Genomic DNA, 23,501 nt, shown 5'->3' with positions numbered 1-23,501 from the left:
CAAGAGATCTAGGTTGTATCATAATGATACAGTGTTACATTTGCCAAGAAGGCCTAGCATTCTTAAGGGGTGTGCATTTAATAACAGAGCTTCAAAAATATAAGAAGCAATAGCTATTGCAGTACACTGAGCAACACAGAGACAGCACCAAGGCCAGTGAGGGTAAGCAGGGCCCTGAGCCACTCTGTGCCTCACCAAGGAAAACAAGCAAACATGAGCAAAGGGAATCCTAAGAAGCCGAGAGGCAAGATGTCATCATGGGCATTCTTTGTGCATACTTGCCAAGAGGAGCAGAAGAAGAAGCACCCAGATGCTTCCGTTAACTTCTCAGAGCTTTGTAAGAAGTGCTCAGAGAGGTGAAGACCATGTCTGCTAAAGAGAAAGGAACATTTGAAGACATGGCAAAGGCGGACAAGGCCCATTATGAAAGAGAAATGAAAACCTATATCCCTCCTAAAGGAGAAACAAAAAAGAAATTCAAGGATCCCAATGTGCCCAAGAAGCCCCCTTTGGCCTTCTTCTTCTTGTGAGTATCACCCCAAAATCAAAGGAGAACATCCTGGCCTCTCCACTGGTGATACTGCAAAGAAACTGGGAGAAATGTGGACTAACACTGCAGTAGATGACAAGCAGCCTTATGAGAAGAAGGCTGCCAAGCTGAAGGAGAAGTACGAAAAGGACATCACTGCCTACCGGGCTAAAGGAAAACCTGATGTGGCAAAAAAGGGAGTTGTCAAGGCTGAAGAAAGAAGGGAAAAGAAGGAAGAGGAGGAAGAAGATAAGAGTGTGGAGATAAAGAAGGTAACAAAGGGAGGGGGATTTAGCTCAGTGGTTCCACCCCCTGCCCTACAAGCACAAGGTCCTGAGTTCAATCCCCAGTACCACAAAAAAAAAAAAAAAGGAAGAAGATAATGAAGAATAAGTTGCTTCTAGCACAGTTTTTTGTCTTGTCTATAAAGAATTTAATCCCCATGTACAAAACTCACTCCCTTTAAAGAAAAAAAATTGAAATGTAAGGCTGTGTAAGATTTGTTTTTAAACTGTACAGTGTCTTTTTTGTGTTGTTAACACACTACCAAATGGGTCTCTAGACAGCCCTGTCCTGGTGGTATTTTCTATAGCCACTAACCTTGCCTGGTACAGTGTGTGGCTTGTAAACTGGCATAGAAATTTAAAGCAGCACAAATTAGTTACATACAGGGATGATAGTTTTTCTTTTTCTTTCTTTTTTTTTTTTTTTCCTTTTTTGGTACCAGGGATCGAACTCAGGGCCTTTTGCTTGCGAGACAGGCGCCAGAACCACTGAGCTAAATCCCTGGCCTGGGGATGGTAGTTTTTCATCTTCAGTTGTCTCTGATGCAGCTTATACGAAATAATTGTTATTCTGTTAACTGAATAGCACTCTGTAATTGCAAAAAAAAAGTTGCAGCTGTTTTATTGACATTCTGAATGCTTCTAAGTAAATATAATTTTTATCAGTAAAAAATACATGTGAAGCAATAATTAGCAGAACCAAAAACATAAATAAAGAAGTGTACAAATATAATGGGAGATTTTATCACTTTAAATGTGCAGAGATGAAAGAAAAACTAGGGATCATAAGACAATAATAGGACCATTGAAAGTAGGAAAGCAGAAAAACTAAAAACAAATGCCACTTTTTACATCAAAAAATATAGTGTCATTGAAATAAAACCCATGGATAGATTAAACAGCAGTTTAATTTACCTGTCCAGCAATTTACCTGAAGCTAAAGGGCAATAATGAATTTGAAATCAGAGGAAGGGAAATTATCCGTAATATAGCATAAATAAGTATCCATAATGTAGCATAATTAAGGAAGAAACAGTACAGAAAAAATGACAGTGAGATTTTATTTTCATTGTGCTAAGAAGAAATAAGCCTGCCACACGTATAATTCTATATGTACTTACACTCTCACTCAAGAGTAAGAAGAAATGAAAACTCTTCTAGTCAGAATTCATCTCTAAGATCCTTACTAAAGGAAAATAAAAATGTTGTTCTTCAGTAAAAACAACAACAAAAAAATGACACGTAAGAAAACAGTGAGATGCAAAAGCCAAGTGACAAGTCAAAAGAAAAAAACCAAATTAGCCAAGGTCATAGCTCAGTAGTAGAGCACTTACCTAGCATATGTGAGGCTCTGGGTTCAATCTCCAGCAGTGAAAAACTTAACAAGTGGCCATGTGGCTACATGTAAGTACTAATTCACTGGACAATAATGATGAAGGAGCTGTGACAGCTAACACGAGGAAACTAAAGCAATAAGATATTAAAAATCTTATGAAGTATAACATGGAAGATGGGAGAAATGTGAAAAGAATTTAAAACATTTCAGGTCTGTAGTCTTTGCAGAAGAATAATTGCTGTTAGACTTCTGAAGTTAAATAGGCTTAGCATGCAAATTTAAGAGTAGAAAATAAATAGAATATATAACCACACAAGTAAATGAGAAAGAAAAAAGTATACTCAGCCTTTAATAGAAAACAAGAAGATATTTAAAACAAAGAAAATGAATGTGATAGAAGAAATACATCTACATAAACTAACAATAAATGTAAATGGATCAAACTCTTCAGTTAAAGATCCTATTTCCAGACTGGATTTTTCTAATTCAGCTATATGTAAATCTAATAGATCTACATATGTACACATTAATAAAATTTATAAATATAGTATTTGATAAAAAAGCAAATTGAAATAAGAATAGAGTATCACTACATTCTGTATAATTTTAAACACATTAAAAATGAGTTTAGATTGTTTATGGGTATTAGCGTATGAAGCAATGAAATATGTAAGGTATTTCATATCAATTTTAAGACTCAGTAATTTTTGAGGAAGAATGAAGGAAAATTGATGGTGGGGGGCTGAAAAATGTTAATTTCACCTGTATTTGTAAAGTTGCAATTCCTTAAAAATAATCTAAAGCAAACAAGTAGCAAAAAAAGTTAAATGTAGAGAATAAGTTCTTACATTGGAGGTTTGTTTAAAATATCATACTTACAAAATAAAAATCAACTCAATAACTGAATAAAGCAAAGAAATATTATAAGATAATCCAAGTTTTATTGTTATTAAAGTGTATTCATACTAATAAAATATATAAAATATAACCCTTAAATTTTTAAACAGTGACAGGGTTTTATAAATAAAAATGTTAATTTGAGAATGATAAAACATTTTCTAGACAAACTAAAAATAACTCAGATAAAGATTCTATATACAATAACCATTAGAAGTAGTTAAGAAATTTTACTTTGTCAAAACAATACCTTTATAGCACAGTAAGATGACTGTGTTTGACAGCAATTAATGAATGTCTCAAAATGGCTAGTAGAGTGGATTAGTAATATTCCCAGTACAAACACATGCCAAATATCTTAGTTGATAGATATGCCAATTACCATAATATGATTATCATATATTGTACACATGTATTAAAATGTCACATTGTACCCCATAATTACTATATGTCTTTTGAGGGAGCTTTATCTTAATATTGTACCTTTCCTGGTTCTGGCCAGCAAGTGGCAGGTGGTGACAGTGCTATAGTCTTTTTTTTTTTAGTGGGGATTGAATCCAGTGCTTTCTCACTGAGCCCATTTTAATTTTTTATTTTGAGACCGCATCTCACTAAGTTGCCCAGGCTGGGCTTGATCTTGTGCACTTTCTGCCTTAGTCTCCCAGGGTGCTAGGACTACAAGCATGCAAATTTTAAATCCAGGCATCATTCCTAAGGTGAAATTATCTTTAGGTCACATTCGATTTTTACCAGAGTTTTGTCTGGCTTCTGTGTGCTGTCCCCACAATGTTCGCTTCTCTCTATTCACCAAGAAGCTGTCCAAGTGATGTGACAGCCCCATCTAAGAGGCAATCACCTGGTGAAGCAAGAGGGTTACAAAGCCAGAAGAAAGGAATTGGCAATCATGGAGCTCTGACCCCCCGTTCCTTTAGTACGGTAAAATGTTTCATTGCTGCTGTATAGAAACCTGACCCAAAACAGTGTCCTGGTTTTAAAGTCAGCACTTAATTACTGCAAAAATATGAAACAAAATCTAAAAATTGACACAAACTTCCCAGCAATCTACGAAAAAATTAATTCCATTCACCACCTAAAATGATGCCTCTGTACAGCTTGAAGTGCCCAGGTGGAGAATTTTATGAACATTTAACTTTGTCTAATGTGTGTTTGACATGGAAGCACCTGTTAGACAACTCGGGTCTTGTGGGCATCACTGACTCAGACACATTAGTGAAGCTAACTTGAAAAAAGACCTCATGGACCCAGGAACAGGAAGGAGAAGCTGGTGATTTATTTAACTTCTTTTCCTGATCAGATGTGAGCAACTTGCTTTTCAGTGGGTTCTCTGTCCACCCAGAAATCTTTTCTACTTCCTTATTCCTGGTGTCTTTTGTCAAAGTCTACATGAACTTTTAGCTATGTTGCTGCTTCTCTGCATCCTAAAATCTCAGAGACTCAGGCAGAACTCACTCAGCTTCCTCAACAAAAAAGGGGGGGAAGCTTATTTCTTTTATCTTTCTTCATTCACTTCCAAGCTCCTGAGTCTTCTCTAACAATCTTTTGTAGGTATCTCCCTAGGATCATTTCCCCAACATGGTACAAGGACAGCAGGATGGAAATTTGCCTGAAATAAGCTTTGAGCATGTGGTATGGACCAAAGGTAACTTGTAGGAGCATCACACTGGATCAGTGGCTTATCTCAAAGGCCCTTTGCTTATATTAGTGTGCAAGTGTGACCACCTTGCACTGCCATATGCAATAGGTACCACAAGTATGTCTGACCTCAATCTCTAGTTAGAAAACTGTTAGAGAACTTTGGAAACAGGTTAACCCAAGCTTTACTATTTGGTGCTCCTGCATCAGAGGAGGCAGTCACAGAATCAAGTCGCTGATTTAATTTAAGCATGGTTTAAATGGATGTATCATATGCAATCATCTTCTTTTCATTCTAAGCAAAATGCCTCCTTATAAAGTGGAAAACCCTCTGAGACCATGAAGCCTAAAAAAGCACATAAGTTTGAAAAAATGTGGAAGTAAGAGAGACAGGCACATAAAGACAGAACTGAAGTCATAAACACCCCACATCTGGTGTGCATATGCCTTGATTATTTTTCTATGCATAGAAAAATAAAGAAAATTATAAAAGTTTGAATGGTTGTGAAAACCTTCAATGCTGCTCAGGAAAGCATAATATTTTTTTTTAAATCCAGAGAAATACTTTTTTGAGGGGCTCAAGGGTCACCTTGGGATGCCACCAGCTATCTTGTCTATACAATCGAAGATGTGTACCTACACGGTTCCGAAAAGCTTGTGGAGGAGACATTGCACTAGAAAACAGTATAAACAAAGGCCTGGGTGGTTCAACAGATATAAGGCAGAATGCAATAAGGAAGACAATGCTTTCAAAACCATAGGTGGTGCTACACCTGCTGCTGAAGCTGAAGTGATGGCCACAGTCCCGGCAGTAGACATGGAGCAAGGTGGTCAAGAGCAAACCAATCTTACCCAGAACCCGGAAGGAAGCTCCCTGCCTCCATCCCAGGCTCCTAGGGCAGAGAAGCTCAGCCTGTCCCAGAACCCAGAAGGAAGCTCCCCCGCCTCCATCCCAGGCTCCTAGGGCAGAGAAGCTGAGCTGGTCCCAGAACCCGGAAGGAAGGTCCCCTGCTGCCATCCCAAGCTCCTAGGGCAGAGAAGCTCAGCCGGTCCCAGCACCAGGAAGGAGGCTCCCCGCCTCCATCCCAGGCTCCTAGGGCAGAGAAGCTCAGTGGGTCCCAGCACCTGGAAGGAAGCTCCCCTGCCTCCATCCCAGGCTCCTAGGGCAGAGGAGCTGAGCTGGTCCCAGAACCCAGAAGGAAGCTCCCCTGCTGTCATCCTAGGCTCCTAGGGCAGAGAAAGAGAGCCGCGTGGGCACCAGAAGCACCCCCCCAACCGTGGAAATGAGAAAACACATAAACAAGCCTCAAAAACAGAGTTCCAGATCACCTACAGCAACCCCAAAGGGAAACAAGATGGAACAATCTGATACTCAACCACCTGGACTCTGAACTGGCAACAAAAGAGGATCTGGGAAAAATGAAATCAGAAATAATTACTCAGATAACAGCAAAGATTTTGCTCATGGTGCAAGACATGATTAATAAATTTAGAGAGGACACAGATAAAAAAAAATAGAGGATCTGATGAACATGATGGAATCCCAACATAGGAAACAAATGGAATCCATAAAACAGATACAAACAGATTTCCAAGAAATTAAAAACTCCATCGAAAGTCTGCACAGCAGAATAAACCAATGTGAGGATAGAATTTCACATATAGAAGATGAGATTGCAATTAGTGAGGAGGAAAAGAAAAATTGCTTTAAAATTGTAAGGGAACATGATAAATCAATCCAGCAGCTGCTAGACAATGCAAAGAAGAATAAGATAAGACTGATTGGAGTCAATGAAGAAACAGGAGAGAGTGCAGATGACTTAAAAAAAAAAACTGTTCACAGAAGTGATGGCAGAAAACTTCCCAAGGAGGGGAAAATAACTTGATATACAGATAAATGAGGCATATAGGACTCCAGCTAACCTTAATCAAAAAAAATCTACACATAGGCATATAATAGTTAGGATTCCAGAAATCCAACAGAAGAACAAAATTCTACAAGCAGTGAGAGGAAAGAAACAAATCACATACAAAGGAAAGCCCATCAGAATCACAGCAGACTTCTCAATGGAAATCCTCAAGGCAAGAAGAGCTTGGAGTGATGTATTTCAAGCCCTAAAGGAAAACAACCTCCAACCTAGATTGATGTACCCTGCAAAACTATCTTTCAAAATTGATGGAGGAATAAGATACTTTGATGATAAAGAGCACCTCAGGAACTTCATGAATACCAAACTGGCACTCCAAAACATTTTAGACAATACCCTAGGAAAAGACAATGAGGATCACAACCCCAGGAAACCCAGCAGAATGAATCCACTGGGTGTGACAAATTAAACGCAAAGGGGGAGAATCCAACAAAAAGAAAAAGTCATGACAAGGCTTTTAAAACTTAACTTCATCTCTCTAATGCGTGTATAATTTAATCTTGTTATTGTACTGATTAGTATTTTTCTGATTCTAGAGTTGTACAGTATTTCTTGTGCTATACTGGCTATTTATCATCTTCTTATGTCTACATTTTAATTGGGTTGTCTATTAATGAACTCTAAGAATTCTTTGTATATTCTGGTCATAGGTTATATGCATTGTAAATATGGTCTGTTTAAGGACTACTTTTCATTTTAATGATGTCATTTAAAGTTCTAAATTTTGATGGAACCTCATTTATCAATTTTTTTCTTTTATACATCATGTTTTTTGTATCCTAAGTAGCTCTTGCCTACCCTGAATTCATAAATATTTTCCCTTATAATTTCTTCTTAAAGTTTTATACTTTTAGGCTTTCTTATTTAGGTTCATAAATCCCTTCAAGTTATTTTCATGTATGGAAAAAAAGAGTTGAGGTTAATTTTTTATATACGGATACCAGGTGTTCTAGTGCCGTTTGCTGAAAACACTATCTCTTCCTTGGCTCTTGAATTAAGGTTATATTCTATAAAATGCTAATGTTAAATAATCTTTCAAATCTCAGTGGACCATATATGTGTGGTTCTATTTCTAGATTCTCTGTTTTATTCCAATGATCTATATGTCTTTCCTTACACCAACACTGCCTTGATTACTGTAGCTTTAGAAGAAGTCTTAAAATTAGGTACTAAACATCTTCCAACACTGTTTTTGTTTTTGTTTTTGTTTTTAACTTTTCTAGATCCTTTGTACTCCTACATAACTTTTAAATTTCATTATCCAATTCTTCATTTATAGCAAGTATACATAGACCTGAATTTTTATTTATACCTTGTGTTTTCTAATCTTGCTAAATTCAAGTACAAGTTCTAGGGGCTCCTAGAGATTTCTTAGTATTTTCTCCGTAGATGATCATTTCAACTACATATAAAGATTTTGCTTCTGTCGTGCCAGTCCTATCCTAGTTTTGTCATTTTATTGCCAGACTATTTTGGTGGGGACTAGGTTTCAAAGTTTAATGGACAGATAAAGAGTAAGCATATCTGCCCTTGTTCCCCACCTTAAGGAGAAAGCATTGTATCTTCCCCATTTATATAAGGCATTCTTGCTGGAAGTATGGAGTACATGTCTTTAATCTGTTGAGAAGTTTTTGTTCTACTTCTAGTCTCCTGATAGCTTTCACCATGAACAGCTGTAGAATTCAGTCCAATACTTTTTCTCCAACTAGTGGCAGGATCATATGGCTTTTTCCTTTCCTCTGTTTAAATGATGACTTTTGGGGGTGGATCTTCCAATGCTGAACCAACACTGCCATCCCTATAACAAAACCACTTTCTACATACTGCCATATCTGACTTCCAATAATTTGTTTTGTTAAATAAATTTCTATCTATGTTCATACTTTTTTCTTCTATTATCTTTATCCAGTTTTAGGATTAGCACAATGTTGAGTTCCTAAAATGAGGGGAGAAGTGTTCCTTCTTTTTTCTGCTTTAATTGTTTGTTATAATTTATCAGTTAAAATGTTTATGAGCCGGCTGTTGTCGTATAGGTAGGGTTTCAAGCTAGGAATATACTTTCTTTAATAGGTGCTATTCAAATTTTATATTTCCTCCAGAGTTAGTTTCATTAATTTGTCTTCCAAGGTACTTCTTAGAAGTTGTCAAATTTATTTCAAAAAAGATTTTTGTAATTTGCTTTCTATATCCTTTTAAATTCTGTAAAATCTGTGGTAATGTCTCCTAGATCTTAATATTGTAATTTTAAAAATGTATAACTGATATTGTGTAACAGGAAGAAAAGGTCTAAAAGAGCAGGGGAATTGGGAGGGATAGGGGAAGGGAAAAAAAATAAAAGAATATGAAATATCTTTACTTATAAAAAAAAAAAAGATTTCACCTGACATCCCACTAGATATGTACTCAAGACATATTGCAGGAGAGTCTGATTTTTATCAAGATTCAAACCTAAATCAGAGCTTTTGATGCACTGTTTCAGTATGTCTTTTAAATTTTCTAAGAAAAGCAATATGAAGTGGCATCTATGGGGTGTTTAGAGGACATCAAAGTAGGTTTGTGAACAGACAGAATTATTGATTATGGGAGGAATAATGATTGCAGAAATAAGCAAAGGGACAGGTTCCTGAGTAACGTCTCTAAGTGGTGCAGAGTGTTTTACTGTGAATAAGCTGTCACGTATGCATGAACTTAGGATCTGGAATTTTGCAGGAGGGTACACTGAAAGAAGTGATATATAAGACATTTGAGAGTGTGAAAGTTTGAGTGAAGACAGACAATATCATTTAATCGCATAAGGAGGGAAATACACTGTAACAATTTAAAAAGTAGTGAAAGTAATATAACGGTTTATTCCTGAGGGAATGAAAAAAATCAATAATATTTGGAGTCCTAGAAGAAATGAGTTGGAAAGATGAGGAATGATGTATCCTTAGAAGAGAATGCTCAAAAATTATGTGAAGTTGCTTTTATCAATGCAGTATTTTTTATAGTGAGATAATGTGTATTATTTATGAATAAATATTTTTATAAGGTGTTAAAAAAAGAGCAAACCAATCTTTCAGGTTTAGTTGCTGAAATTAGGCATAGATAGCATTTTTATATCTAAAGAGAGGTGAAGACTATTTTGGAGGAAGTCATGAAGAAGGCATTAGCTAAAACTCCTACTCGTATATTACTCTAACATCCATCTTCTTCAGCAACACTGAAGGGAAGGCATCATCTGCCACTGGGCATTCGCACTGCAACTGTGCTAGGATCTGTCACTGTCCATTAACAGTTCAATGCACAGTGAATGCTTTGCCATCAGCACTCCTGTTGACGGAGGACACTCTAGCGCGGTCGATTATGAAGGTGATACTGAAGTCACTATACACACTAGGACAGGCCACCCTTCTCTCACCTGCAAGTCTTACAAACCTTCAATCTGTGAGGAATCTTTGCTTTTAAATTTGCTTTGCTTACTTTACTTCACTAACCATTTTTTAGGTTTGTTAACGTACCACTTCACTGCTCATTTATATTAGAGTATATGTTTAATAAAGAAAGAAAATAATCCCCCTGGCTCCTGTACATGCAAGCATACCCACCAATGAGTTAATTGTTTAAGAAATGAAATAAACTATTTTAGACACTGTGTTATATGTAAATCTTCAGTCGCTTTTCATGCAAGAGTTTGTGTTTCAGGGATTTGGAAGAAGTTAGTTGAGATCTTAGAATAAGCTAGAAATGTTTTCATCATTTTTCTCACAAGTCAAATAAGCCAGATACAGAAGGACCAATGCCACATTATATCACCCACATGAGGAATCTGAAAAAGTCAAATTCATAGAAGCAGAGAGTAAACTGAGGGGTTTCCAGGGACTGCAGAAGAAGGAGGATGAGGGGACGTTGCTCAAAGAATGCCACATTCTAATTAGGAGGAATAAGTTCAGAGATCTATTGTAAAACGTGATGACTACAGTTAATAACAATGCATTACAAACTTGAAAATTGCTAAAAGGGATTTTCAACACAAATAATGATAAAGCACGAGATGTAATCCATGTTAATTAGCTTGATTTGGTCATTCTATAATGTGTACATGTATCAAAATATCATATAATATACCATATATATATAATTTATTTGCATTATTGTCCTCTTTTATAGTTGAGGCAACATAAGCACAGAACATTTCAGTAACTTGCCACCCAATGCACGTGACAAGGCCAGTTGGTGAGCCCCACTCAGGCACCTTGGTACCCTATGCTATTACCACCCGAGAACAATTGCTCTCAGGAGTACTGGTCAGAGTAGGGGAAAAAACTGAGCAATGGCTCAGTCTCTCAGAAAGCATGGGGATGCATTCAGTTTAAAATATACCAACAGTTGCAAAACACAAGGAACCAGCAAATACAGTAGTAGGTAGTGTTTGCTCTATGACAGACATTTTTCAGGGCTGAGGAAATTCTAGTTACTTATTTATTTATAAAGATTTATTGTACAGTTCTTTGCATCGCAAGTTTCCCTGGTTTGTTTAAATAGTATAGTTATCTTTAAACAGCACAACAATCTACCATACTCTAACTACACAGAACAAACATTTCATAGCAAGGAGTTAGCAAAAAAAGTCCAAACTTCAAAGCATGTCTTGGAGTCAACACATGAAGATTCCAATTTTAAAGCTCTTTACAGTCCAGAAGACGTAAAAGCCAGTTACTTTTTGTAAGTGATGGGATAATCTTGCTGTATTTACAAATGGAAGCAAAACTTTATTTGACCCATTGCTTATAAATGTTTAGATGAAGGAAAACAGAACTGAAGCTCAACCAGTTAGAAGCAATGACAAACTTAGAATTATAGAATGAAGGGCTTTCCACCAGGATAAGCCAATGAGGCAACTTTATAACATAAACAACCAAATATTTCCTTTTTAGGATTTCTCCATTCATACTATAAAAACCTGCTCCTTGTACTTCTTTGATGGCGTATCTAAACCACTTGTGGCGTGCAGCTTTCTGAAACCTCGTTTGCTCCAATAAACTTCAAAATTGTATTGTGCCTCAGTTTATATTTTAACAATACTCAGCATTCAGAACTGAGAAATCACGAAGTCCATCAAACACAGTAATAAAACATGACTCACGTGCCTTACTCCATACATCATTAGGAAGAGACCCTGAGATGTCATATTTTCCACTTGACATTGAAATGACACTGATGTCTCTCTCCTCCAGCCATCACCCAAGTGTCCATAAAGCCCAGCAGACACCACTCCCAGGCCACAATACTTCTAAGGACATGTGGAAATATTTTAATTTCTTTTAAGACCAGAAGGAAGAAAACCCACAAACTTTTAGGTAGATGGAGAAATTTTAATACATAATATTCTTAATTTTATCACTATACCAACACATAGTACAATACAATTCTTCATATTTTTATGGCAAAAGGAGTTCATGAAGGCAAAAGTCCATAGAACCACAGAAGTCACAATGCATCCCCCTCCGCTTCTTCTCATATTATTTTCTTCATGTTCCAAGCATTTTTGGTCAGCCTAAGTCTGGGTGTTCTGGGCAAGAGGCTATAAGCAAGAAAACAAGGAAGCCACTGGTACTATAGAGTGACTGTGTGCCCAGCACTATGACAGGACTTCTGTGGCCAGTATCTTATGTGGGAAGACAAGTGATTCTCCAAGGACATGAGGGCCAAGATGCACTTGGATCATTGATCAAATTAGAATTAGCCCTGGATATATAATGCCCAGCAGTGGAAATGGCTCTGCTGATGGATGTCTTGATAGATCTGGGTACGAGTCAAGGCACACTCAAATGCCAACTCAAGAGCTGAACCCCCACCACCACCATGCCTGGCACTCGCAGTCAAGCCCTTGGACACAAGGAAGGCAGTGGAGGCAAGATATCCAGGGCCTTCTCTGCCCGTGCTGGGAGATGTACTCACAGTCTCTGCTTTTTGTATGCACTTTTACTTTCTAACTATTCTACTGAGAGCAAGCCCAGTTGTCCCTCTGTTGCTTTCTCTCCCTGACGTCACCCACCCTGACTTGAGACTCCACTTTTGCAATGTCACAGTCTACTGACCAAACACCAAAGCCCCGGTCCCCACGTGCACGTCAGCTCCCAGAGAAGCCTCTTCCTGACACCAACTCCCCCCACCCATCAGAGCGCCCACGGTGCGTGTCACCAGCCAAATCAATCCCACATCAGTCAGCACAGTTAGAAACCAAGACTAATAAATCATCTTCCCGCTCTTAGCCCACTGATGGTAAGTGTGGTTCAATGCAGGTAATTATAAAAAAAATGACTTTGGGAGCAAAAAATCAAAACATGGGAGGATGTGCCTAATAGAAAAGGCCTGCAAAGAGATTTGGGAGTTCTAATGACTCCAAGGAGCAGGTGAAAGGTCTTGGAGCCTGACAGTAGTGGGGCAGCCTGATTGACGGAATCGATCCCTTCTTCCCGAGAACATTGCCAGCCCCTGCATCTGCCCCTGCATCTGCTTAAGTCCGGGTCCCCCGTGCCAGGCCATGGAGAGGGAGGCAGGGGCTGAAGTATTCCCTCCTGCTTTCATGCATTTGCAGAACAGACCCCCACCAACCCATCAATTACCAAGACTGTCAGCCAGGAGAAGGTGTTGGGACAGTGACAGGGTTAGGCAAAAGCCTCAGGGGCGAATCTGAAGGTTCCCCTGGCTGTGTTAAAGCACTCTTTATATCCCCACCTCCTGTTCGCAGTTATGCCCCCTCCAAAGAACATAGTTTCCTTTTCCTTTTAACTTTCACAAGGATGTTTGTGGTTTCTGCAAAAAGCAGCATGGATGACAGGTCTTTATTATTTCAGCTGTCACTAATTAGAGAGATCAGCCTTTCCCCAAGCTCTAAGCTCCCTCCCTCCCTCTCCAAACAAGCACAGGTTGGTAGGTGCTTTGCTCCTTCTACTATTTCAGAAAGAGACCATCTTCTCCTAGGTGACTTCAGCCATCCTACTGCCATAGGTGAGAGATAAAACATCAACTATTCCTCAGGTTTCCTCTGAGTATTTTGTTCATTCGCTGCAGGAGAATTTCTGGTTGTCATTTGGAACTAACATTTTCACATCAGTTACCAAAAAAAGTTCTAATCAGATTTCTGATGGGAGATGGCTTTATGCCCAAGCAGAATTCAACCATGACTCTTCAAGCCCCTTGCAACTTAATGCTTCCAATAAATATTGTTAAGCAAAGTGATTCTACATTTTTCAGAAATGTAGAAATTTCCCTTGATGATCAAATTAGCCCAGGAGTAGGTTAGTTCAAGCAATGAGCAAACTGTGTGAAAAAGAATTTAATCCTTTGATGGAAACTATCCATACAGCATTGTTAAGTAACTGTTCACTGAGTGCCCATTCTGAGCCAGGCAATGGGTCAGGCATTCAGGACACAGAAATAAAGAAATGTTCTGGTCCCAACTAGCCACTAGCCACAAGGAAATTACATCCAAAGTTTCACACCTTTGTGGACAGCTTGCATAATTTTTTAATCATGGCAAGAAAAAGAGAATTTGTGTAAACAAATGAAAGGTATCTCAGAAAAAAGTAGCACTAGAAAAAGGTGTATTCTCACTCCAGGTGAAAGAAAAAAAGTCCTACAGAATTTACCTTAAGCTGTGAAAGATATCAAGTGTTACACTTGGGAAATCTGCTGAAACCTACAAATCTTGTGCAAAGGCACAAGAAGGAAGCTAAGTGTGTTAGCTTCAGAAGGAAAATCATGAGTGCCTAGGAACCAACTCCTAGCAGAATTCCTTGTTGTCAAAACTCCATGGGTAAGGCGCTAACAAGTTGAAGCAAGGTCATCAATTAGCCTCACATTTTAGACTCTGATGAAAATTTCTCCTAGTTCTTAATTTCTAGTCTTCATTCCTAATATTTATAGGGCGAGGTGGGGGAGGAAAAAAACTACTATTCTTCGAACGTACTGTTTCTGTTTAGATACAGAAAATATTCCAACACAGCCATGTAGCATTACGATGACCACACACTAAATCACACTTAGTTGCACTGCCAAACTATCTTTGGGTGGGTCTTGAGCCAAATCCAGAGGTGGTTTGAAGAATTTGTAGTGTTTATGAGAACTAAAATCATTCTCACTGGTAAAATTCCCCACATAACTGAAAATGGAATGCGTAGGTACACACACACACACACACACACACACACACACACTCACACACACACACACAAACATGCAAGCCAGGAGAGGTCTTCTCCTTCTGGAACCCACTCAAACAACAGGGCCAACACATTGAGCGTAATTAGCACCTTTTCATACCAACGCCTCTCAAGGTGAGCCATAAAAGACCTGCAATCATTTACTATTTACTCTCTCGGCCAACAGAGCCAAGGTAACAGATGAAAGGAAACGAAAGGAGAAAGACTTTCCTTTTAGCTGTGCCAAGTGAAAAGTGTGGCATGGAACCAAATGACCTTGAGCGTCTGTCACGTGCTTATTATGTGAATGCCAACACAGAAAGAAAAACTCATATTAAAAAGTAACAGCTTAAATATCATATAGTTTTCTTTTGTGAGAAACCTAAATTATAAATAAAGAGCAAAATCAAAGATAGATAATAGGAAGTAGGGAGACAGATCTTTCTCCAAATGGAAGGGGATCGAGATGAGGGAGGGGGAGAATGGGGGAGGGGAGGGGGATGAAAAGGGAATGAAGATGGGTTAGGTACGTGCACCAACTCCACACAGGGCAGGTAAACATTATGAACTGCAAACATGCTCTAATAAAGAATGCAGTGGTTTAAGCCAAAAGAATAAAAACAAAAAGTAACAACTACAACAGAAAAGCATCATGTGTACACATCAGTGAAAACACTCTCACCTAACAGCTCTCTGGGAACTTTCTAATATTTCTTCTTGGCCACCATCTGCAGTCACCTGGGAGAGATGTAACCGTGAGAACAGAGCTGGGATTCAGCTGAAATAATTAAGAGGCTGCACAGTTGCCCGTTTTGCACATCTCACCTCTAGGGTGGGAGGTTGCCTGGTTCAAGACGGAGGCACAACATAAGGTCATACCCAGTAAGGGCCAATCTCTCACCTCCCTGACCATCCAGGTGGAAATTAAAGATCCCAGGATACTTTTCAAAACAGCCCAGGGGATCGGCTGTCTGGGCCAACAGTTCCTGGTCTCAATAAAAACTAACTTAATGTTCCTTGTGGGAATGAGCCCCTCTTGAACATATAAGAGAGACTGTGTTCATGTACACAATTATTAAACTGTCCTTCAAGCACTGTAATTGGTTTATAATCAACAGAGGACTTAAGATACTTAGAAAGAAGGATGCTATGAAAAAGTCAATTTGATTGTGATTTATAATTGAATTTATCCACAGAGAAACAATTGCTCACTAAACAAAAGTGTCTTCTAGGGAGTAAATTTACAAGTGTAGGGTGTATAACTACTGGTGGGTTAGCTCCAAGAAAATTCAAATTCCAAAATAATAACTTACAACAAAAAATTTAATTTAGGGCTGACTATTCATATTATTAAAAAGATTCTAAGCATTTTCATCATTCAATCCCCCACTAATTTGATATGCTCAATTTTGAGGAAATGAAAATAAATGTAGCAGGATTTTGACTGCTTTCTCCTAGTTAGTCTTTTTAAAAAATGGATAAGATGCTTTGCTTGAAAAAAATTAAGAAAGTTCAAAATGACCAACTATATTAATCTTTTAGTAACTGATTCCTAAGAAAATTCTAAAAGGTAAGTAAATGTCCTAAAGAGGAACAAAATAATATCACCATTTTATGCATCAAAGCTCATATGAAGAGCTGTAAAGGACAGGGTAAATTTAAATATTGCAACTGTAATCTATCTTTCAAAGATATTTCTTCTGTAAATGGACAAGCAGATTTTCAAAGGGAAAGAGTGAGCAAAAGAATAGGGTGGTATATAATTTTATCTGTTGCTATAAAAAATTAGCCCCCCAATTAGGGAACATTTATTATTAGCAAATATGTATTCTATCACACATTCCATCATCTGTTCTCTGGGTCAAAACTCAAGCCATGGCCTTAACTGAGGGTCTTGAGCCCGGGGTCTCTCACAGGATTTCGGTCAAGGTGCCAGAAGGTATAGACCCTCATCCACAGCTCAACTGGGCACAGCTGTAGTCCCAAGCACAAACACATGGCTGCTGAGAGGACACTGTGCCCCACAGGCTGCTGGACTGAGGACCCCAACTCCTCCTGGATAATTGACCAGAGCCCTCCCTCACTTCCTTCCATGTAGATCTCTCCACAGGGGAGCTCACAGCCTGGGAGCTGGCTTCATCCATGCAGGAAACAGGAGAGAAGAGGGTAAACAATAGAGAAGGAAGCCAAAGTCTTTCTGCGACCTAATCCCAGAAGTGATATCTCATCACATTTTTAGCATTCTATTTGCTAGACATGGGTCACTAGATCCAGCTGGAGATGGGGTTACATAGGTGTGAATACCAAGAAGTAGGGACCCAGGGGTCAAAGCTCAAAGGCTGCCTGCCACAGGTGGGTGCCAGTGTAGTGAAGAATCAATGTCACCTGAAGAGTCTGTTCCAGCTCCTGGAAAGTCATCTCTAAACTCCTGGAACTTTGAGAGTAATAACACTCTGGTTCCAGGTGGGCCCTACTTGCGGAATGTGATGACTCCTGCTGGGCCCCAGGAGAGTTTGGGTAGGAGATGACTCAGGACAAGGGCTGGCCATTGCAGAAGACCGCTGGTGGTTAGAGCTTACAGCTTTGAGTCCTTGTGATATCATCTGATCAATGATTCCGTCAAGCATGCCCATATAACCAGGCCTCAAGGAAAACGGGACACTGAGAAAGAGAAAGCCTTGCAACACTCTGGCCAACCTGAATGTACGAAGATGGCCTCTCCTTTACAACAGCTCATTTAGACTATTTTTTTTTTTTAATTTATGATGGTGCAAAAGTGATAGCCATTCAGTAGCAAGTGGACTTTAAACTTTGAAATCCAAACTTTTCAAGCCAACAATGTGCCTTATGGTTCTCTCTTTTGATTCTGGGTGGCAGGAGTGAGCAGCAGCCTGAGTCAGAGTGATCATGAAGGAAAACAAGGGAGACTGTGCTGAACTGTGTTGCTGAGCCGTGGTGTTGGTCGGCTGAGTTATTAAACGCTCTTTTGACTTAAGATACTTTCAACTCATGATGGATTTATGAGGATGTAACTGTATCATAAGTCAACAAGCATCATCAAAATTGAGAGAATAAGTTCAAATAGTAAAGGATCTACTTTAAAATCTTAAAGTTGTAACTTAGGAATTATATTACGTACTTATTCTAAGTTGCATATTCTAATATCATACATAAATTAAAGAACATGGCTTTTCTTTGCCACATTTACTTCACTAAGAAATCACTCCTCTTTGCCATCACTACAGCCACCTTTGGAATCATGCCAAACACTGTTCCAAAGGACATCAACTTTAGCTCTTGGTTGTTCACAATGTAGTATTTCTTACCACAGAACAACATGCATATACAGAAAAGGCACAATCATTCATATTTACCTCACTGACTTTGCACAAAGTGAGCTGCCAAAGTGACTTTGCATCTATGACAAGACCAACATCCCTAAGGCCCCCTTCCTTCCCACTTCCATACAGAAACCACCATCCTAAATTCTACCACAGTTGACAAGAGATACCTTTTTTGAAAGTTACATAAAGGCTTTTTCTGTTTACAGACTTGTGGCCAATGTTATGCTCACAAGAGCCACCTACACTGCCTCATATTTTGGCTTTAGTTCAAGGAACAGAGCACTGTTTAAAACTGTGTGTGATACACTTACTAAATTATTCTTTCAAGCCACTGGTACTTATTGGCATAATATGTAGCACTTGCTTATTTGTTTTTGTGGTGCTGGGGATTGAACCCAGGGCCTGTCATATGCCAGACAAGTGCTCTACAACTGGGACACACCCTAAGCTCCCGAAGTTAGCAGTTACTACACCAATTGGATTTTTAAAATTCATCTCATAAGTTTATACATATGAGATTTCCACAACATGCGACCCCCTTTTGGGCTCTGTCAAGTAATCTCTAAAAATCAATAAAAGACTTGTTTAAATAAACATTAAACTTGATAATTGTAAGGTCTTACACTCAGGAATAATCACTAGCTTGATATGAAATTTCTTTGTTTCTCTTTTTTTTACTGATGCTATCAAAAGGCCTCCATAAATATCAAAACAACTATTAACTGGGGGAATATGCCTTTCTATATGTCTTCACAACATGATATATTATTGTTTCCTGTTTCCTATAATTTGATAAACTTATTGGACCTTGAATGTAAGGTGGGTTTTTTTTCTAATGGAACATTTTTAGAGATGTAAATTGGGTTTTATATTAACCTCTTACAACTTGTGTCCCGTCTAGTATCTTATTGAATTTGTAATCAGCTAAAATGCTCAGATATTTTGCATAAAAGTTTCTATGAAACTATTTCTCCTATTGGTATGTTCCTATTTATGCTTATACACTTTTACCTAAATATAAATTTTTCCATTAAGCTCATCATATACCTTCATGTATCTCATGCTTAGGATTTTACAAAATACTTTCAAATACCTTGATTCACAAACTTAATTCTTTTCACAATTCTGATTGCAAACCAAATTGGATGAGAACCAAATCAAATATCTCCATAAGGTCAACCTTAATCCTAACCATTGAATTTTATTCAGTTCTCATTCCATTTAGTTTGCGGCCAGAATCATGGAAAGAGTTAAGTTCAGGCTCTGAAGTACCACTGTACATTATCACAGCAACTCAATGCAATAACCCAGAGAACAAACTGTTACATCTTCCAGATATAAATACAATCATCTCCTTAAAGGGATAGTGATTATAGTTTATAAAGGACTCTGTCTTTGTCTTCTGTTGGTCTAACAGACTCATTTAGATGGACTAATTTATAAGGAAAACAGGTTGAGGCCAACAGACCAACAGATAAAATCAACAGATCATGAAGCCAAAGAGTCCAAACTCAGGAAGTTGCATCTATTGAGAGCCTTGTGCTGCTTAATTCATGGTAGAAAGCAGAAGGACACTTGTGGAGAAGCTAAAGAAAGACAAGGAAACCAAACATCCCTTAGAACCACCCACCATTGCAGTAGCTGATCTAGTCGTGCCAAGCCAGGGACTACTCACCTAAGAAAAACATGAATCCATTCACGAGGGCTCCACCTCCCTGACCCAAATATCTCCCACCATGACCCACACACACAACACTGCCACCCTGGGAACCAAGCCTGAGTTCTGGTGGGGGCAACCAGATTCACACTAGAGAAGTCTCATATAAATGGAAAAGGACATTATGTCACAGAATCGGCAAAAGTCATGACATTTGAATATTGTCATGCAAAATACAAAAGTAAGTAAGTACATGGTCAATATCATTGCCATAAATTAAAGAAAAATAGATTGAGATCATAATGAGTACCACGGTTAGTCCTACTAAATGGACGAGAGTGAGACAGAATCCAACAATGATACAGTAATATTGCAGTGGAACTGTTAGATCATTATTTGTCAGTGACAGTATAAATTAGCATAAATCTTCTGGAAAAGTAACTGAAAAATATATTTTGAATCAAAAACTAAATTATGTCTTTTGATCAAATATTCCCAGGCATAAAGCTTATTCTTATAAAAGTAATTTAAAGGAAGAAAAGAAGTCATTTGCAGGAAGAGATTCATTGGATCATTATTTATAATAAGAAAAGGAAACAATATACCTTTGTTTCAAATTTCAAAAATGAAATAAAGCTTTGTTCAAATTACTATGTTACCCAATTTCTCTCCCACCCCAACACACTATACTTTGCAAATATGGGAGAAAAATTGCCATTTCTCCATTCCTAACATGTCTTGTTTAGTATTCCTAGTGTTGCATTTCATCTGAATTTTCTCATCTAATCATGCAGTTAAGTATGCTTTTTCCCAAGAACAGCCTTTGTGCGGCCTGCAGCCAGAGGGAATGGCTACTGGACACATCACAGGACTTTTAAACTCCCAAATCAAATGGGAGCCATGATCCGAAGAAAGAGGAAGCTGTGGCTATCAAAGCACTGACAAATGAACTGTGTGATGGAAGTGTATTTGCATGAGTTTCTAGATAACCTGAGAAATTGCATATCCAACAACACCACCCACCTTAACTTTCTGGAGGCAGACATGGTGATAGTGTCCCCAGGAGGTGTCTCCCCTAGAGTATAAAATGAAGGATGGCTCCCACAATGCCTTGCTGATGGGGAGGGAGGGTTCTGTTTAAGCTAGTAGCACGCGTAGTCCAAGCCATTGCCTGGATACTTAGTAAACATCATTTAGACTTTAACACAAAATTTGGTTTTTGTCTTAGAAGGAAAATACTTGTTTGGCCCCCACATTGGCTGAGATGTGCAGGGAATGCCAGGAGGCCTTAACTTCCCCTCATCAGGCACAAGAGAAGCATTTCAAAGCACCAAGGCATTGTGCTCAATGTCAATGTTTGACTTCCCAAATGCACACATTTCTAGTCACTTCATGACATGTTTACTGGCCTTGACAGGCAAGGAATAGACCAGGAATCTTCTTCCTTGTGCTCTTCTATCGGGTGTGCACACAGACCAGCTTTGCTCTCAGCCTTGCAGAGCTCCCAATGGTGGTGACACACCCTCCTGCTGTTCACCACCCTCACATCTGATTCTCTGTGAAATTTGTACCAGCAAGCCTAGGACAGTTAAATATATGGCTAGAGTAATTAAACAAACGACAGAAGAATATTATTTAGTCTGCAAACAATTCTATAAAAGGTTCCAGAGAGCTGAGTCTTGAGAGTTGTAGCTTATTTGTGGGGTTTGGGCCGGAAATGGCTAATTATGACACCTGAGCACATTTCTAGGCAATTGGGCCCCTGGGATTCATCACTTGTGTACACAAGTCAGCCTTGCCTTTCCGATGGGGAGTTGCATAGCCACGGTTGGCCATCAAGCAGGGCCTTATTAGCAGCAGCCGTGGAGGAAATGGCTAGGCTCATAATGTGAATAGCTAGCATTTTACCTCTGTCTTTCCCCCGGCAACAAATTCTAAGGATGCTGGCATCAAAATTCACCTCTTACAAGATCTCTCCACTCCACTCCAGTACTTCCAAAGCTCTTCATGAAATGTTACTTCAGAGGCTGGACTGTTGTCATAGAACAACTCCTCTGTAGCTCCAGATCAAGAATTCCCTTGCTGGCTTCTGGGAACTGTCCCTAAACCAGAAAGCAGAATTAGCAATTGATACAACAACAGGAAAAGATTCCCTTGCTCTTACTCTTTTTTAGAGACAACAGATTGTGACTTTGCTCTCTCCAGTGGAAATGCTCCAGCCTCAGAGTGTGAGAATCTGCTGAAGAACTTTAGGAACAGGAGTGTGGTGATACCACAGGCTACTCAACCAGCTCCTCCTCTTCTTTCTGGCATCAGGCTGATGCGTTTCCCAGCCTCTCTTACTGGTACGTAGGGCCAAGTGACTGAGTCCCAGCCAGTGGACTTTGAAAACGACACTTGCTTTGGCCAAAGTGTTTTTAAGGAGGAGCCATCTTTCCCACTCATCTTGTCCCCCTCCACTAGTGACGTAGAAAATGACAGTAAACCTCTGTCATGTCGAACCATTATACACATTCACGTTTATGTTGGATTAAGCTCCTGCACTAGACTCCAACAGACCAGGCTAAAAATCAAAATGGCAACACTCACACTAAAGTTCTGTAGCAGCAAGCTAAAGCTAAGCTGCTTTTCTGACCTTTTAGACACCAGGATTAGAGAGGTGTGGGCCAAATTTCCCACACAGACCAGTCTCAATTGCTGTGATAATGAAGTTCCCTCTGCTTTAATCCCTGCACAAAAAGGAAGTAACCTGAATTAACCTGATGTTAACTAATCAATTATTTTCCTATTGCTTTGTCTCCCTGTCCCTGCTTTACACAGAAAATAACTTTGCAATGATCAATCCCCTTGTTTTCTGATTCTGCTGTCTTAAAAGGAAAAAACAACACTTCTCTGTCTATAACACCAACCCCCTCTGCTGAAACCATCAGAACGCTTATTCTGTTTCATGTACAGCAAACCACTGCTCCATTCTAGGGTTGAAAATAAAGCCAATTAAGGTCTTGAAATTGTTATAATTTTGTTTTTTTTGACAATACAGGGGAACTCAGTCTGTATGAATGCAGGGAGCAAGTGAGCTTCACATTTCAAATACAGTTTTTATGATAAAGAGAAACATTGAGCCTTCATTTTACTGCAATGCTTTTTGTATTATCACTTTTTGAAGTGCCTGACATAGCCCACCATTCCCAAAGTACCCCCAATATTAGACAACAACAACAACTAAAAAAGCATTTTATTTATAGATTGGCTGCTGGGTCATCTCCTTCAGACTCCTACACAAGGGCAAAAAGTCTTCTGATATGATTTCCCTAAGTATTACATCCAATTTCCCTTGAATACCTCTAGCTCTTGTGTCTTGACAGCTTACTATGTGAAATTATTCTACTGCCTGATTGACCTTCATGGTTTGGAATTTTCTCTTCTCTGTACCAGACATTTTTTCCCCTAACTCCAGCAAATAATTGGCCAGAACCTGGTAAATGAAATAGCTTTATAGTGAAAACCAGAAACATGAACATAAATAACTTCAATTAGCCTTCATAAAGCACTCTGGAGGTACAGCCTTGTTTAATCCTCTTAATAAGGATAGGGAACATGGTCTTCATTTGACAAGCTCTGAGATTTCAAATAAGTCACCTATAGTCACGACACAAGGAAGGGAGCCATGGCAAGATCTGGTTCTGG

The 23,501-nt window shown here is 38.8% G+C and overlaps 1 long non-coding RNA gene and 1 pseudogene across 1 annotated transcript in view; one reads left to right on the top strand and one right to left on the bottom strand.

Moving 5' to 3' along the window:
• The first annotated feature begins 213 nt into the window (after nt 1–213).
• On the top strand, nt 214–1,261 carry LOC101722902 (high mobility group protein B1 pseudogene; annotated as a pseudogene).
• Nucleotides 1,262–11,037: 9,776 nt separating this feature from the next.
• LOC147824856 (uncharacterized) overlaps nt 11,038–23,501 on the bottom strand; it is an 83,014-nt gene continuing 70,550 nt past the window's right edge. Inside the window, exons 2-3 of the long non-coding RNA XR_015441679.1 lie at nt 21,775–21,916; nt 11,038–15,551 (exon numbers count right to left, since the gene is read on the bottom strand). This is a non-coding gene — a long non-coding RNA (uncharacterized LOC147824856). The remainder of the gene's footprint in view (nt 15,552–21,774; nt 21,917–23,501) is intronic.

This window comes from Heterocephalus glaber, unplaced genomic scaffold (genome assembly GCF_053883595.1).
Source record: "Heterocephalus glaber isolate CG9 unplaced genomic scaffold, H.glaber_assembly_v1.0 deba00001531, whole genome shotgun sequence".
In the NCBI taxonomy this organism is placed as follows: Eukaryota; Metazoa; Chordata; class Mammalia; order Rodentia; family Bathyergidae; genus Heterocephalus; species Heterocephalus glaber.
This window is presented reverse-complemented; position numbering and strand designations above follow the sequence as displayed.